Genomic DNA, 13878 nt, shown 5'->3' on the forward strand with positions numbered 1-13878 from the left:
AGGGTCACCTGGGAAGGGGCCAGCCAGGCCTTAATCGGACGCGCCCAGAGAAGAGGCCATTTACGGTTTCTCGGAAAGACCCGCCGTACCACGGCCCCACAGCCTAGCGAACCCCCACAAAATGCTGAGTAACGATAACCAGGACGTGTCTCTTGGTGTGAGCCCCCACTCCCCCTCGCCGCCTCCTTTCCGGAATGTACCGCGACGGTCTCCTGGTTCCTTCTTCCTGTCCTTTCACTTTCACCCGGGAACCTGCTGTTGCATCATGACACAGCAGTTTAGTGCCATTGTGAACTGACCGGGCTCATGCCGGGTAGAGTTGATGCTGGTTGTTAAGTCCTGCGGGAGTGACACAGTTGTGACCCTGAGCAGGTGTTGACCTCCCGGTTCCTCCGATTTCCCAGAATCAGGATGGTCCCTGACTCCTGGCGGTGGTGTTTTGAGGATTAAATGAAATTCCTGTAAAGTGATTAGGAGAGTGCTTGACACATGGTAGACACTCAAAAAATAGTTACAATTAATTAAAGATGGGAGCAGTCATTAGACGTGCTTGGTGTCATGGGGGTGGGCACGTTTGAAGAGTTTATAATGGCATCAGTGGGCGCGCGTGCACACACACACACACACACACACACACGTGTGTGTACAGAGAAGTAGGCTGTTCCTGCTGACACCGGGTTGCCTGTGGCAGGCTGGGTTTGGCAGGACTGGGCATTGTAGAAGGTGAGCATGTGAAGCCAGGAGGGCAGCTGGAAGTGGAAATGGGCAAGCTGTTGAGCTGGAGAGGGGAATGGAAGTGGGGAGATGGGACAGGAGTGGGATGATGTTGGGGCAGGAAAGCAGAGCATGATTTTTTCAGAGGGAGCACTCTGGACGCAGCTACGTCTAGGTGTGATCAGCTGGGATGGTGAAACAGCCCCCTGGCTTCCTTCTTTCTGCTCTTTCAGAGAGGAGGAAAGGAAACCAGACGTTTTGATCCTCTTGTGCAAAGTTTCTAGAAAGTTGAGGAACACAGGGCCATGGGTAAGGATATAGACAAGGGACAAATTCTAAGGACAGCCCTAACAGAGGGAGGCTAGGCTGGCCTGAATGCAGCAAACTTCCCGTAGAAAATAAGGACCAGTGGGCAGAGAAGAGGCCTTAAGGAGTAGCAAGAGCACATTACATAATCTGCTTTGCTGCTGCTGTGTCTTCAGCCCAACATACATCTCAGCTTTTGGGCCTATTAGTTGGTACATTTACTTAGGAGACGACAATAAATAATTGAGCTATAGGAAACAGAGGTACAGATATCCATTGACTATCCAAACTTCTCCCAGCTGACACCTCTTTAAGGACCTTTCCAATGTCCAGGACCAATATAGAGGGGGATGGGGGGGGGATGCTACAATTATAGGGAGCAGGTAACTGGGAGTCTAGCACATGCATTAAAAGCCTGGACTTTGCAATTAGATTTCCTGTCCTCATCCCCACTCTACCATTTGATGGCTGGGTAACTCTAGACAAGTTTAAACAGTCTCTCTGCCTCAGTTTCCTTAGGATACAATAATACCCCCATGCTATTAGAAGGGTCAAGTGAGCTAAAACACATGTAAAGTGCTTAGAACCATGCCTGGTACACGGTGGTGGTGGTGGTGTAGTTGCTAAGTTGTGTCCAACTCCTTGCGACTCCATGGACTGTAGCCTGCCAGGCTTCTCTGTCCATGGGATTTTCCAGGCAAGAATACTGGAGTGGGTTGCCATTTCCTTCTCCACTGGTACAGAGTAAGTGCTATATAAACTATAATTACAGGCTATTAATGGAATGGTGACATCCCTGTGGAATGATGGCAGAGGTGGAAGGCAAGACTGTAAAACAGGTGTCAAAGTCTTAAGTGAATTAAGTTATCAGGAAATTCGTAATGAAGACTGTGCTCTATAATATGAATCTCTCAAAGGGAAAGGATTCTCTCCCCTCGGAGGGTGAAAGAATATAGGTTAGACTTGTCCCTACCCAAAGAGGAAGGTCTTCTGCTTACAAGCTCATGGGACACTCAAGTCCTTAGTATTTCAGTTGGGACAAGGTGGTAACATTCTGTGGGGAGAAGGAGGTGCAGGGGAATTATTGGGACAGCCCAGTAAGGGAGGATCTGTTTGTGCAGAAAGGTAGGGGTGAGAACACAGGGTGTCATGAAGGCCTTCACTTGGGGGAGCGGGGGTTGGTTCTGTGTATTAGTCAGAACTCTCAGGTGTAAGGAGAAATTCCAGTTCAAAGTAAAAAGAAATAGTAACTCATTCAACTCCAGGGGCCTAAAGATGTCATAAGAGCACCACAGCTGTTTCATTCTCAGTGGGTTCTCCACCTAAGACTCGCCCCTCCAGGCTTAGGTCCCTGCTGATTTAGTGTCCCAGAAGAAAGGGCATTCCTCTGCCTTTTTCTAGTAAGTGCCCTGGAGGCTGACCTTATTTGACTTTAGCTGGAGGGTGGATGAGGGCATCAGCCTTGCTTGGACCATTTGTTTCAGCTAGGAGTGAGGAAAATTCGAGGGGTTGCCAGAGAAAGGAGAAATGCGCTTTGGATAGGCTAAAATGGTATTTCTTCATTGTCAAGAAGAGCAGAAATGAGTAGCTTGAGTGATGAGCTTGCTTCAGGTTTCTGGGTCAGCTCAGTCTGAGTTTTCCTGGGGGACTGGAAAACTAGGTTTGCAGTCTTTGTCTAGGTTCAAATTTGAAGGAAATGCAGATCTGGGGCTTCTGAGAAAGCTTTTCTCAGAGCACAGGTTTCTCAGTGTGGCCCTTGACTGCATCATTCAGTACAGCTCAAGGTACTTGATGATTCAGCAGATTTCCAGACCACACCCAGACAGATTTAATAGAACCACAATCTTCTGAGGTAGGTCCCTGGACTCTGCATTTTAAAGCAGCATTCCAGGTGATTAGGTACACTAAGATTTGATAAACTTGCCCTGGGATCTCCGAAGAGAGGCCAGCAACTAGTGACATGTAAAGACTGGGTCTAGCAAGAGAGTTGAGATGAGGACACAAAAGTGAACATGTAAGCGATCTAAAATTGAGAGTTCAAAATATAATGGTAAAGAAGATGGTTAACGGAAAAGAAACAAATACAAGTGCGGAACGGTCATTCAGTACCAGACCTGGAGCTGGGTATATTGCATCATTCTTCTCAACATCCCCTAGGAGATAGGTTTAATTCTTCCCATTTTACCGAGGAGAAAATCAAGATCCAAGGAGGTCATCTGGTTACAACACATGTGCACCAATTCTTATACTCTGTTCATGAAGGAGAGGAAGTGCCAACACAGTTTTCAAGCCAGCCCATCTACAGATCTTGAAATATCCTTTATGTCACCAGTGAAAAGTATCTAACATTTGTTATGCTAATTTACACACTCTATAAGGATATTTGAATAGTTTGTAGGAATCCCCTCTAGAATATCAGTTCCTACTTAGGGATTTTCAGATGCTGATTTAAACACCCCAGGAGTGTGTAAATCTAAACACTTCTGATTAGGTACTTCAAGTATTAACTGTTTATATTTTTAAAACTAACAAATATATAAATACATGCCACATTTTCAATGCTAAGTATTTTCATGTAAATTACAAATAGTATAATAACCCCTGTGAGTAGCCTACCCTCTTTACATTCCTTAATCTGGTGCAGTCGTCCCTCTCCCTGTGTCCCTTTTCACTGTGTCCCTTGCTGAAACTAGCTGGATTCAGCAGCACCAAAATACTGTGACCCTCTTCTCAGATGTTTCTTTTGTCTTACCTGAGAATACTGCTCTTTTCAAGTGTGGGCTCCATGTACATAGGCGCCCAGGAGGTCAAGCAAACACTTCTCCTTGCTCCTTTCAGACTCTCTGTTTCTCCAGAAGCCACTGGATATCTCTATTTAAAAAAAAAAAAAGGAGTAAGAAACTTGACCTTTACCTTACACCATACAACAAAATAACTCAAAATTTACTATACAACTTCTAGAAGAAGATGTTGGAAATAAATTTTGCAACCTTGGGGCAAATATTTCTTAGGCAGGACACAGAAATTCCTAACTAAAAAAGAAAAACCTAATAAATTTGACTTCATTAAAATGTGAAACCTCTGCTCTTTGAAAAGCAGTGTTAAACAACTGGTAAAAAAACACAGCACTAACTGGAACACACACTTCTCCAAAGCAGGTATCTAAGTGATCGAAAGTACACAAACAGAAAAATGCTCAACATCATTAGTCACTGGGGAAATTCACAACCACAATGAGACAATCTTGTACCCACTAGACTGGTAACACCAAATGGAGGTGAGATTGTAGATTAACTGGAAATAATTTTGATACATTGCTGATAGGCGTGTAAAACTATACAAGTACTTTAGAAAACAATTTGGTAAGTTTGTTTTGCTTTCCCTTTTTTTTTTTTTTAAAGTTAAACATACATTTAACATATGATCTAGTCATTCCACTTCTAGATATTTACCCTGAAGAAATTAAAACACAAGTCCACACGAAGACTTGAATATGAATATTTATAGCAACTTTATTCAAAATAGCCTCGAAATAAACCCAAAATGGAGTGATGTTATGATACGTGCCACAATATAGATGAACTTTGAAAACAAGCAAAGTGAAAGAAGTCAGATAGAAAAGGCCATTAGTATATCTGAAATGACCAGGACAGGCAAATCCAGAGTCCACTAGTGGTTCCCAGGGGTGGCAGGAAGTAGGGGATGGGGAGTGATTACTAATGGGTGTGGAGTTTCTTTTTGAAATCTTGAAAATGTTCTGGAATGGTGATAATTACACAACTTTGTGAATCAATCTGATCACAAGAAATGTGTACCAATTGTTATACTCTGTTCATGAAAGAAAGAAAGTGCCAGCACAGCCCATCTATGTATCCTGAATATCCTTCATGTCACCGGTGAAAAATATCTAACATTTCTTATTCTAATTTACGAACTCTAAGGATATTTGAATAGTTTGCAGAAACTCCCTCTAGAGCATCATACTTGGAGATTTTCAGATGCTGATTTAAACACCCCCAGGAGTGGACTCCTGATTAGGTACTTCAACTATTAACTGTTTCAATTTTTAAAACTAATGAACATATAAATACATTCCACATTTTTAATGCTGGTGTAAATATACTGGTGCAGGACAGGGAAGCCTGGCATGCTGCAGTCCATGGGGTTGCAAAGAGTTAGACACGACTGTTTGACTAAACAACAAATAAAAACGGGATAAAGATATTCATTGTGCCTTCACCAAATCATTTAATAAAAATACATATGCTCTGTGGATTATAAAAGAAGAAAAAGAAATGACCCTTCCTACAGAAGCCAGCTGAATCCATTTCCTTACTTTAGAAACTTTATATCTTCAAAAGGCAGAGAGATAAAATATAGGTATATTCTCTTTGCTCAGTGCCATTAACAACTGATCCAGAGCTAAAAGTGATCCTGACTCTTGTGGGGAGGACAACTTGCTTATCTATAACCACCAAACAACCAGAAGTACATATTTTTGATTATTTGTTCCTTATCTACTGTTCATGGGCACTCTGTTAACAATCCAACCATGTTACAAGAAACCTCAGACATGCAGATGATACGACTCTAATGGCCGAAAGTGAAGAGGAACTAAAGAGCCTCTTGATGAGGGTGAAAGATGGAGTAAAAAAGTTGGCTTAAAACTCAACATTCAAAAAACGAAGATCATGACATCTGGTCCTATCATTTCGTGGCAGACAGATCAGGAAAAAGTAGAAGCTGTGACAGATTTTATTTTGGGGGGCTCCAAAATCACTGCAGATGGTGGCTGAAGCTACAAAATTAAAAGACACTTGCTCATTGCAAGGAAACTATGACAAACCTAGAAAGCAGATTAAAAAGGAGATGTCACTTTGCCAACAAATGTCTGTATAATCAAAGCTATGGTTTTTCCAGTCATCATGTATGGATGTGCGAGTTGGACCGTAAGGAAGGCTGGGCACCAAAGGATGGATGCTTTTGAATTGTGGTGTTGGAGAAGACTCTTGAGAGTCCCTTGGACTGCAAGGAGATCCAATCAGTCAACCCTATGGGAAATCAGTCCTGAATATTCATTGGAAGGACTGATGCTGAAGCAGAAACTCCATACTTTGGCCACCTGATGCAGAGAACTGACTTATTTGAAAAGACACTGATGCTGGGAAAGATTGAAGACAGGAGTAGAAGGGGACGACAGAGGATGAGATGGTTGGATGGCCTCACAGACTCGATGGACATGAGTTTGAGTAAGCTCTGGGAGTTGGTGGTGGACAGGGAAGCCTGGCCTGCTGTAGTCCATGGGGGTCACAAAGAGTCAGACACGACTTAGCAACTGAACAACAAGAACAATATGCACAAGAATCTTTCCCAGAAGATAATCTTTAAGTAAAGAAAACTGAAGGCATAAAGGGATTTTACTTGATTGGAGACTCAAGACATAAAAGAAATAAGATTTCATTTGAAACACATGATTGTCTAGGCTGTCTGATTCTAGAACTCTTCAGTAATCACTTGACTAAAAATAAGTAATTTAATGGTCCAACAAATGCATTTAGAATTATTCCTGATATTGATAACTTTGAGGGTACAAGTCAAGGTATCACAAGCAAAGATGTAAACACATTATCAGTTGGATTTTTCTGTTACATTGGCCCTTACCTTTTGTTTACCATTGTCTCTTGGCACACATTTGTGAGGCCCATGTTCTCTCATGATCTTCCTCCTAAAAAAACAGGGTTAGTGTTTAATTAGAATGTTTATCAGCAAAGGTAACTAAAGAGATCACAATATTTAAAAAATAAATCATTGTAAGTAACATTTACTGGTGTGAGGTCATCTTTGTTTTGCTCATAAAGGATATCTTTACTCCAATAAAGCATTTTCTTCATTTCTACTTCACTGCTACTGCCCTCCAGACCACTTCTCTTACCCGGACCACAGCCATACACTCAGGACTCATCCCACTCTGACCATGCTTGCTCCCCTATGACCTATTCCTTACACAACAGTATGCACATCTGAGCAAGTCATTCCTCGGCTTGAAACCCTCTATACCACCCACAGTTACAAAATGGGAAAACAGATTTAGTTGTGCAGGTCTGATCAGACCTTGTCAGAAGCCAAGATTTCCTCATAAAAATACAAGGACTGGGGAATAGGGATATTAGCTCTACTTACTTTAGATCCCTTTTTGTCTTTTTTCTTGATGGCAGAAACCAGTAACTACTTTGTCAAATAACAAAGTTATTCTATGTTCTATGGTATCTATTTCCATGCTAAAACAATTTCCAAACAACTATGACACAGTGAGCCTTTTTTCCCCTTCAATATCCATTTTGCAATGTACAGGAAACTTATTTTAGTGTTATTCACACACTTAGTCATTTTCTCAGGAAACTCATTTAGAAATCCAGTCGTTTTTCTAGAGAAATCTGATAACTGAAATATACAATCTAGCACAACCCCATTTGCCCATCCCCAAATCAAACAAACCAGCTGTGTCAACTCCATTTAATTTTGAGTGGAGGGCGGCATTTTCACTTTCTGAACATTTTATCACAGTTATTCATAGACCTCAAACGCATGCAATTATATTGAACTTTTAGCCATTCTCTCCTGAAAACAAGCCATGAACTCTTAGCGGAAATGTGGTCTGACCACCACAACACTTAAATACGAAGCAAAAAATGAACTGCAAAGTGACTGAATTAACTGAATTAAAAGGCAGTCGAGGGACATCCCTGGTGGTCCAGTGGTTAGGCCTCCAAACTTCCACTCCAGGGGCACAGGTTCAATCCCTGGTCGGGGAATTAAGATCCTGCATGCTGCATGACACAGCCCGAAAAAATACAAATGAAAAAATAAAAGGCAGTTGATCTTGTAAACTCTCCGATTTTGGAAGAAATTAAACCCTACAGGAAAAATAAAAACACAAAGAAGTGTGGCTCCGGAGTTGCTTCTTTTGGTAAAGCTTCTCAGATTTCTTGGAAAGCAAATACTATAATATTATAGCAAAATAATACTGCAGACTTTCCATATCGGTTGCTTCCATATTGCTTTCCCTACCTTGGCCACATGAATCTCTAGAGCAAGTAGGAACATTCCTTTGATAGGGAAGAGATGGAGACAGGCGAGGTGGTGTGCCTGAAGTTAACAGCAGGAGACCCTGGATGAGACTCTGCCTAGAGATCCAAGGCCTTGGTCCGAGGCCTGGCTGTGACTATTCTTCACCCTGGACAGTCTTAAACCTGCATGTGGAGGGAAAACCAGCTGGATCACTTCACCTCTGTCCCTGGGACAGGAACCACATGGACCTTGAAAAACAGAACTTGGCAATTCCAGGGGTAGGTCTGGCTTCAGCTATGACTTGCTGAAGAAGGTCAAGTGATGTCATCAGGACCTACTTTCTTTTGATTCTTCAGCCTCTGATTAGCCCTGTTTCTAGACAAGCCTCTTCCCTATGGTAGCAGTTTGGTTGCTATAGTTTCAAACCTAACCTCCTAGGCCTTCAAATCCAGTGAAAAAGATAGAAAAAAAAATCCCCCCCTCAGGAGTCAATATTCAGGTTTTATTATGTCCTATTGGTTCAGATTGAGTGGACGAGTCAACGTGGCCACATATTGGGCCAGGCCCAGGTCACATTCTCTACCCCTTTGACTAGGCTAGGACTATAAAGAGGTAGAACCCTGTAGAAGGAGCCTTCAGGGACCCCCCTCAGCTTCTTCAGGAAAATGGCAGCCTTTGGTTTCACTGTGTCTCGTAGACTTCACATTGCATGGGAGCAATACTTTTCTATGGAGGAAATCAGGGGATGTCAGAAAAAAGGAATGGTTGCTGAATAGGGGTAAAAAACCAAAAAAAACACCACCCCTGTGTTTTAATTTTAGGAGCTTGTTCATGTTTGGAACCGTCAATTGTTAAGAGAACCTCTGCTTCATATTTGGCTTCCAGAACTATGCCAGCTGTGAGGGAGTGAAGCTGAGAAAGGCTGGAGAGGCTGTGCCCAGCTTATTAGCACCATGTTCAACCTCAACAAACAACCTTTATCATCATTTAACAAGTCAGTAGCCCAAGCATCCCACTGTCCCCTGGCGTGTGTGCAGGGTGCAAATGTCACCAGCTAGAACCAGGATGCTTCTTTCATGGTCTAGAGAAGAAAGGAGGGCAGTGTTTCCAGTCTATAACTAATAGTGTCATTGAACTTCTCTATTATACTACCCAATGACAACTGATAAATTAGCACCAGCCCCCAATCCAAACAGAATTCAGATCATAAATATGTCTTATTCTGAGAATGTAACAAAGTTAATAGGCTGCTGCTGCTGCTGCTAAGCCGCTTCAGTCGTGTCCGACTCTGTGCGACCCCATAGATGGCAGCCCACCAGGCTCTGCCTTCCCTGGGATTCTCCAGGCAAGAACACTGGAGTGGGTTGCCATTTCCTTCTCCAATGCATGAAAGTGAAAAGTGAAAGTGAAGTTGCTCAGTCGTGTCTGACTCTTTGCGACCCCATGGACTGCAGCCCACCAGGCTCCTCCATCCATGGGATTCTCCAGGCAAGAGTACTGGAGTGGGGTGCCATTGCCTTCTCCGAAGTTAATAGGAATACAGTTTAATTTAGGAGCCAAAAGGTATTATGTTTTTCATGCTACAGGTTTTTGTTATCTTCAAATTGCTAAATGTAGTAGGAGTTAGATTATGATATATGAAAATAGTTTTGTTTCATTAGTCAGGATAGGCTAAAGGAGGGCTTCCCTGATAGCTGGTAAAGGAATCTGCCTGCAATGCAGGACACCCTGGTTCAATTCCTGCGTGGGGAAGATCCGCTGGATAGGGGATAGGTTACTGACTCCCAAGCCCAGGTATTCTTGGTCTTCCCTTGTGGCTCAGCTGGTAAAGAATCCACCCACAATGTGGGAGACCTGGGTTTGATCTCTGGGTTGGGAAGATCCCCTGGAGAAGGGAATGGCTACCCACTGCAGTATTCTGGCCTGGAGAATTCCATGGACTGTATAGTCCATGGGGTCGCAAAGAGTTGAACGCATGGGGTCACATGGGGTCCATGGGGGTCACAAAGAGTTAGACCCAACTGAGTGACTTTCACTTTCACTTCACTTTCAAAAGGAAAGGGAAAGTCCTAGTAAGGGACTTCAGCCTGTTTATGTCAGAATTCTGTTAGCCTTAACTTTTAAGTCACTGAGCATTTCAGAATTGTTTCCATTTTACCCTTAGGTTAGTTGACACAGGAGATGTTGTTGGGAAATTCCTTAAGGCACTGACTAAGCCGAAGTTTGCTATTCTAAGACCCAGGCTTCAGAAGGCAGTACCATGCTACTTCTGCTTTAAAAATGTCCTTTCCCCTTTTGTGTTTCATACTGACATCAATGCTAAAGGACTGGTTCACATTTTAGTAGTTGTTGAGGTTTAGATGATCAGAATTCAGAGTTGCAAGCAACCAAAGCTTACCTAGTATGGTTTATTTGCACAGAATTTCTGGTCACGTAGAACTAGGCTTGGAAACTGAGCAGGAGTCAGGGAGGGAGACAGCAGGCTGGACTGCAACCCCAAACAAGTCAAAAATCCAGTCTGGTGAGGCCCCTTCTGCCATTGCCACTGAACACTTGGTTGCCCCTGGAAACTGGATTCCATTGGATTAGGTCTAGGATAAATGTAGGATGCCTAAAGCTGAATTTTAAATAAATGATGCTTGGTAACTCAAAGTGGCCTCTGTCTTCCACTAAATCTTAAATTTCTCAGACATACAGGTGGGGCAGCAGTGAGGTTCAGATATTTGGGGAGAAAAAAGAGAAATGCCGACTCTGTTTTCTCTTTAACATGCAAGCTTTCCTTTTCTTGTCTGGTGAGTTGGGAACCAGGCACGATGCTGTCGTTTTCTTTGCCAGTTTGACTGGTTCAAGAACCCAGGTCTCTCCTTGACCACCAGGGTTGTTTCAGGATGGGGTATATGACCCAATCTGGACCATGGAGATGAGAGGAAAGTTTGCTAGAAGATTCTGGGGAAAGTTACCTTATTCCTGAGATCTGCATTGAGAAATGATCTCATTTTCCCTCCAGATACTGTGTTCTGTAGTTGTAAGGCTGGGATATTCTGAGCCATCTTACTTCCATCCTGAGATGAAGAACATGGAGAGAAAACAAGGCAGAAAGCATCATGGTAATCACAGAGGACAAGGGCTGGAACCATTGGATGAAACCCATCCACTCCACCACCACCTGATGCCTCTCCTGCACCTGGACATTCAGTTCTGCGTTAATAATACATTTCTGTCTGGCTTCAGCAACTTCAAGTTGGATGTTCTGGCACTTACAGCCCAAAAAACCTGACTGAGAAAAGGATTCATGAATATGTAAGCCATTTTCATAAACTTATCATCTGTTGAATTCTGAAAGTTCAGCATCGTGTGTTTTGATTGAACTAGGAATGGTTGCTCTTACGAAACTGTGAGGCAAAGATTAGTATTTAAATGAATGCAACACAAACAACTAGAGATCTGCTTCATTAGGCCAGGGAAAGAAGCAGTTTATGATTATTGCCAGATTCTTGCTTTTTTTGCATGAATGCCCCAAGAGGATGAGCCAGCTTCCGAGGGAAAGAGATGTATTTAAATTCCTGGAAAGGCCTCCAAAACAAATGTAACTAGTATTTTAGAAAACACTGCCCTCCCTTCCTCTTTCTTCACCCAGGGGACAGCTGCTGCTTTGGCCTAACAACCCTCCCCATTTCTTTGGGCAATGACTTCCTTTGGATAACTCTCCCCTCCATTCCCTGTAATTCTGCTGGGACTAGTCAGTCAGGTACCACACCTGCCCCTACCACTAGGCCCAGGCATGGGCAGCTGACTTCAGGCCAATCAAACTCTCTCAGAAGAGCTTAGCTCTCAAAGCTAATGATTACTCAAGAAGCAATGCAAGAGGGAAAAATCACAGGAGTCACTCCTAAAGGGCTTCTCCATGAATTTATGTTCCTGTTGCTGCTGCTAAGTCACTTCAGTCATGTCCGACTCTGTGTGACCCCACCAGGCAGCCCACCAGGCTCCCCCATCCCCGGGATTCTCCGGGCAAGAACACTGGAGTGGGTTGCCATTTCCTTCTCCAATGCATGAAAGTGAAAAGTGAAAGTGAAGTTGCTCAGTCATGTCCAACTCTTAGCGACCCCATGGACTGCAGCCCACCAGGCTCCTCAGTCCATGGGATTTTCCAGGCAAGAGTACTGGAGTGGGGTGCCATTGCCTTCTCTGTATGTTCCTGAGATGCCTGGAAATGCGATTCCTGTCCTTCCCGAGGCTTAATACTGGGGGGCCTCCCCAGTGGCTTTACTTAAAGCAGTCAGCCTGAGTTTCTCTTGTAGGTTGTCAAAAACCTTAGCTGACATTCTCTGCCTAAACAATCCTTGAATACAACCAATCCTTCACTGAGGAGTTACATTTTTAATTTTTACTAGGCATATGTGAATATAAGTCAGCTATAAACCTGTTTATTAACAACTTTGATCATGTTCCTAAATGATCAGATAAATCAGTTATTAACAAAAACTTTACTGGGAACTAAAGCATTAAAATTTAAGTAGTTTTGTGATTGAGGAACACATGTATAGCATTTATTGTGTCCAAGGCACTGTTTATTTGTCATTATAATCTAGTGATGTAAATATCATCATTATCCCCATTTTATAGGTTTTGAAGCTGGAGCAATGAAAAGTTAAGTATAGCCAAGGACACACAGTACAAGGGAGAGCTGTGACTCAAACCCTTACACTCTGACTCTAGTCCACCCATTGTGTAAAATCTGGCATCGTCAGAATACTGAGACTTAAACTGTAAAATCAACTTCTAATGAACAACATTAGTTTTATGCGAAAGCATCTTAATGCTAGAATGTCTTCCAGTCCAGAAGCAAGAGAGAGAAACAGAGATGGCTGAAGCCTCTGGGTTTGTACTCTCAATTCTGGAGCCAAATGAAGACTGCTTAGGGCTTCCAGGGGGGGAAAAATCCTCATCTAATTAGTTAGCAAGCACGAACTAAGTCCAAACACCTGCTACTGTTTTTCTTTCACTGTTGCCAGGTGCTCCATGGGCAGCCTTGGATCAATAAGTAATTATAATGGAAGCTGAGTATAACTAATTATGTAACTTTAACTTATTAAGTTTATCTCCAGTAAAATGCCCCATAAAACTGGGGTATTTTAAAGGTTGTTAGAGAAAAGCAAAGACTCTAAAGAAAAGGCTTTAGAGAAAAGACTAAAGCCTTTTTCACATTGAGCTCAGCTGTGAGTCATCTCCATGAGGTGAGTTCTCTCATCTCACCATTATTAACTCTTGTAAATATCTATGAAGTTATTCACATACTCATTCAACTGAGTGGTGAGTACCTGCTAGGTGCTCAGCACTGTCTGGGCACTGGGATGATGGCAGTGAGCAAGCAGACGAAAATCCTTGCCCTCATGGTGCTGGCGTTCTATTGGTCATTGTAATTCCCCAGCTGTACAGTTGAAAAGGCCTGAGTTTCTCCCAGCTCCTGATTCTCTTACTATAATGAATGAAAGATGAGTTCATCTGAGAGCTGTGCGAGTCTGTGCAAATATCAGTTGGCCTGGTGCTTCCAGAGGTGGCCAAGGAAAGACCCTGAGGCTAAAGGCTACCTGGGAGAGGTGATCATATCTGCTGGGAGATGATGATCCATTATTGTCTGTCCAGGATTTCAGATGAATGAACCATGCATTCTGTATTCTCAAGTGTAATTCTCACAACCACCTAAGCTCTAAAAGCAGTAGCATCGCATCTCCTGAAACTGCTGCCTTCATCTTCTCTTTTCACCCTCTTCCCAAAGGTGAACCCCTC

General features: G+C 42.9%; 1 protein-coding gene across 1 annotated transcript in view; it reads right to left on the bottom strand.

The window, feature by feature from the left end:
• Window positions 1-327: 327 nt before the first annotated feature.
• The window catches only part of LOC129650634 (thioredoxin domain-containing protein 8-like), a 54119-nt gene continuing 40568 nt past the window's right edge, over window positions 328-13878 (bottom strand). Inside the window, exons 7-11 of the mRNA XM_055579293.1 lie at window positions 11049-11150; window positions 6682-6745; window positions 3773-3891; window positions 3135-3270; window positions 328-459 (exon numbers count right to left, since the gene is read on the bottom strand). The gene's annotated coding sequence lies outside the window, so the exon portion shown is untranslated. The remainder of the gene's footprint in view (window positions 460-3134; window positions 3271-3772; window positions 3892-6681; window positions 6746-11048; window positions 11151-13878) is intronic.

The sequence above is a fragment of the Bubalus kerabau genome, chromosome 4, assembly GCF_029407905.1.
Source record: "Bubalus kerabau isolate K-KA32 ecotype Philippines breed swamp buffalo chromosome 4, PCC_UOA_SB_1v2, whole genome shotgun sequence".
In the NCBI taxonomy this organism is placed as follows: domain Eukaryota; kingdom Metazoa; phylum Chordata; class Mammalia; order Artiodactyla; family Bovidae; genus Bubalus; species Bubalus kerabau.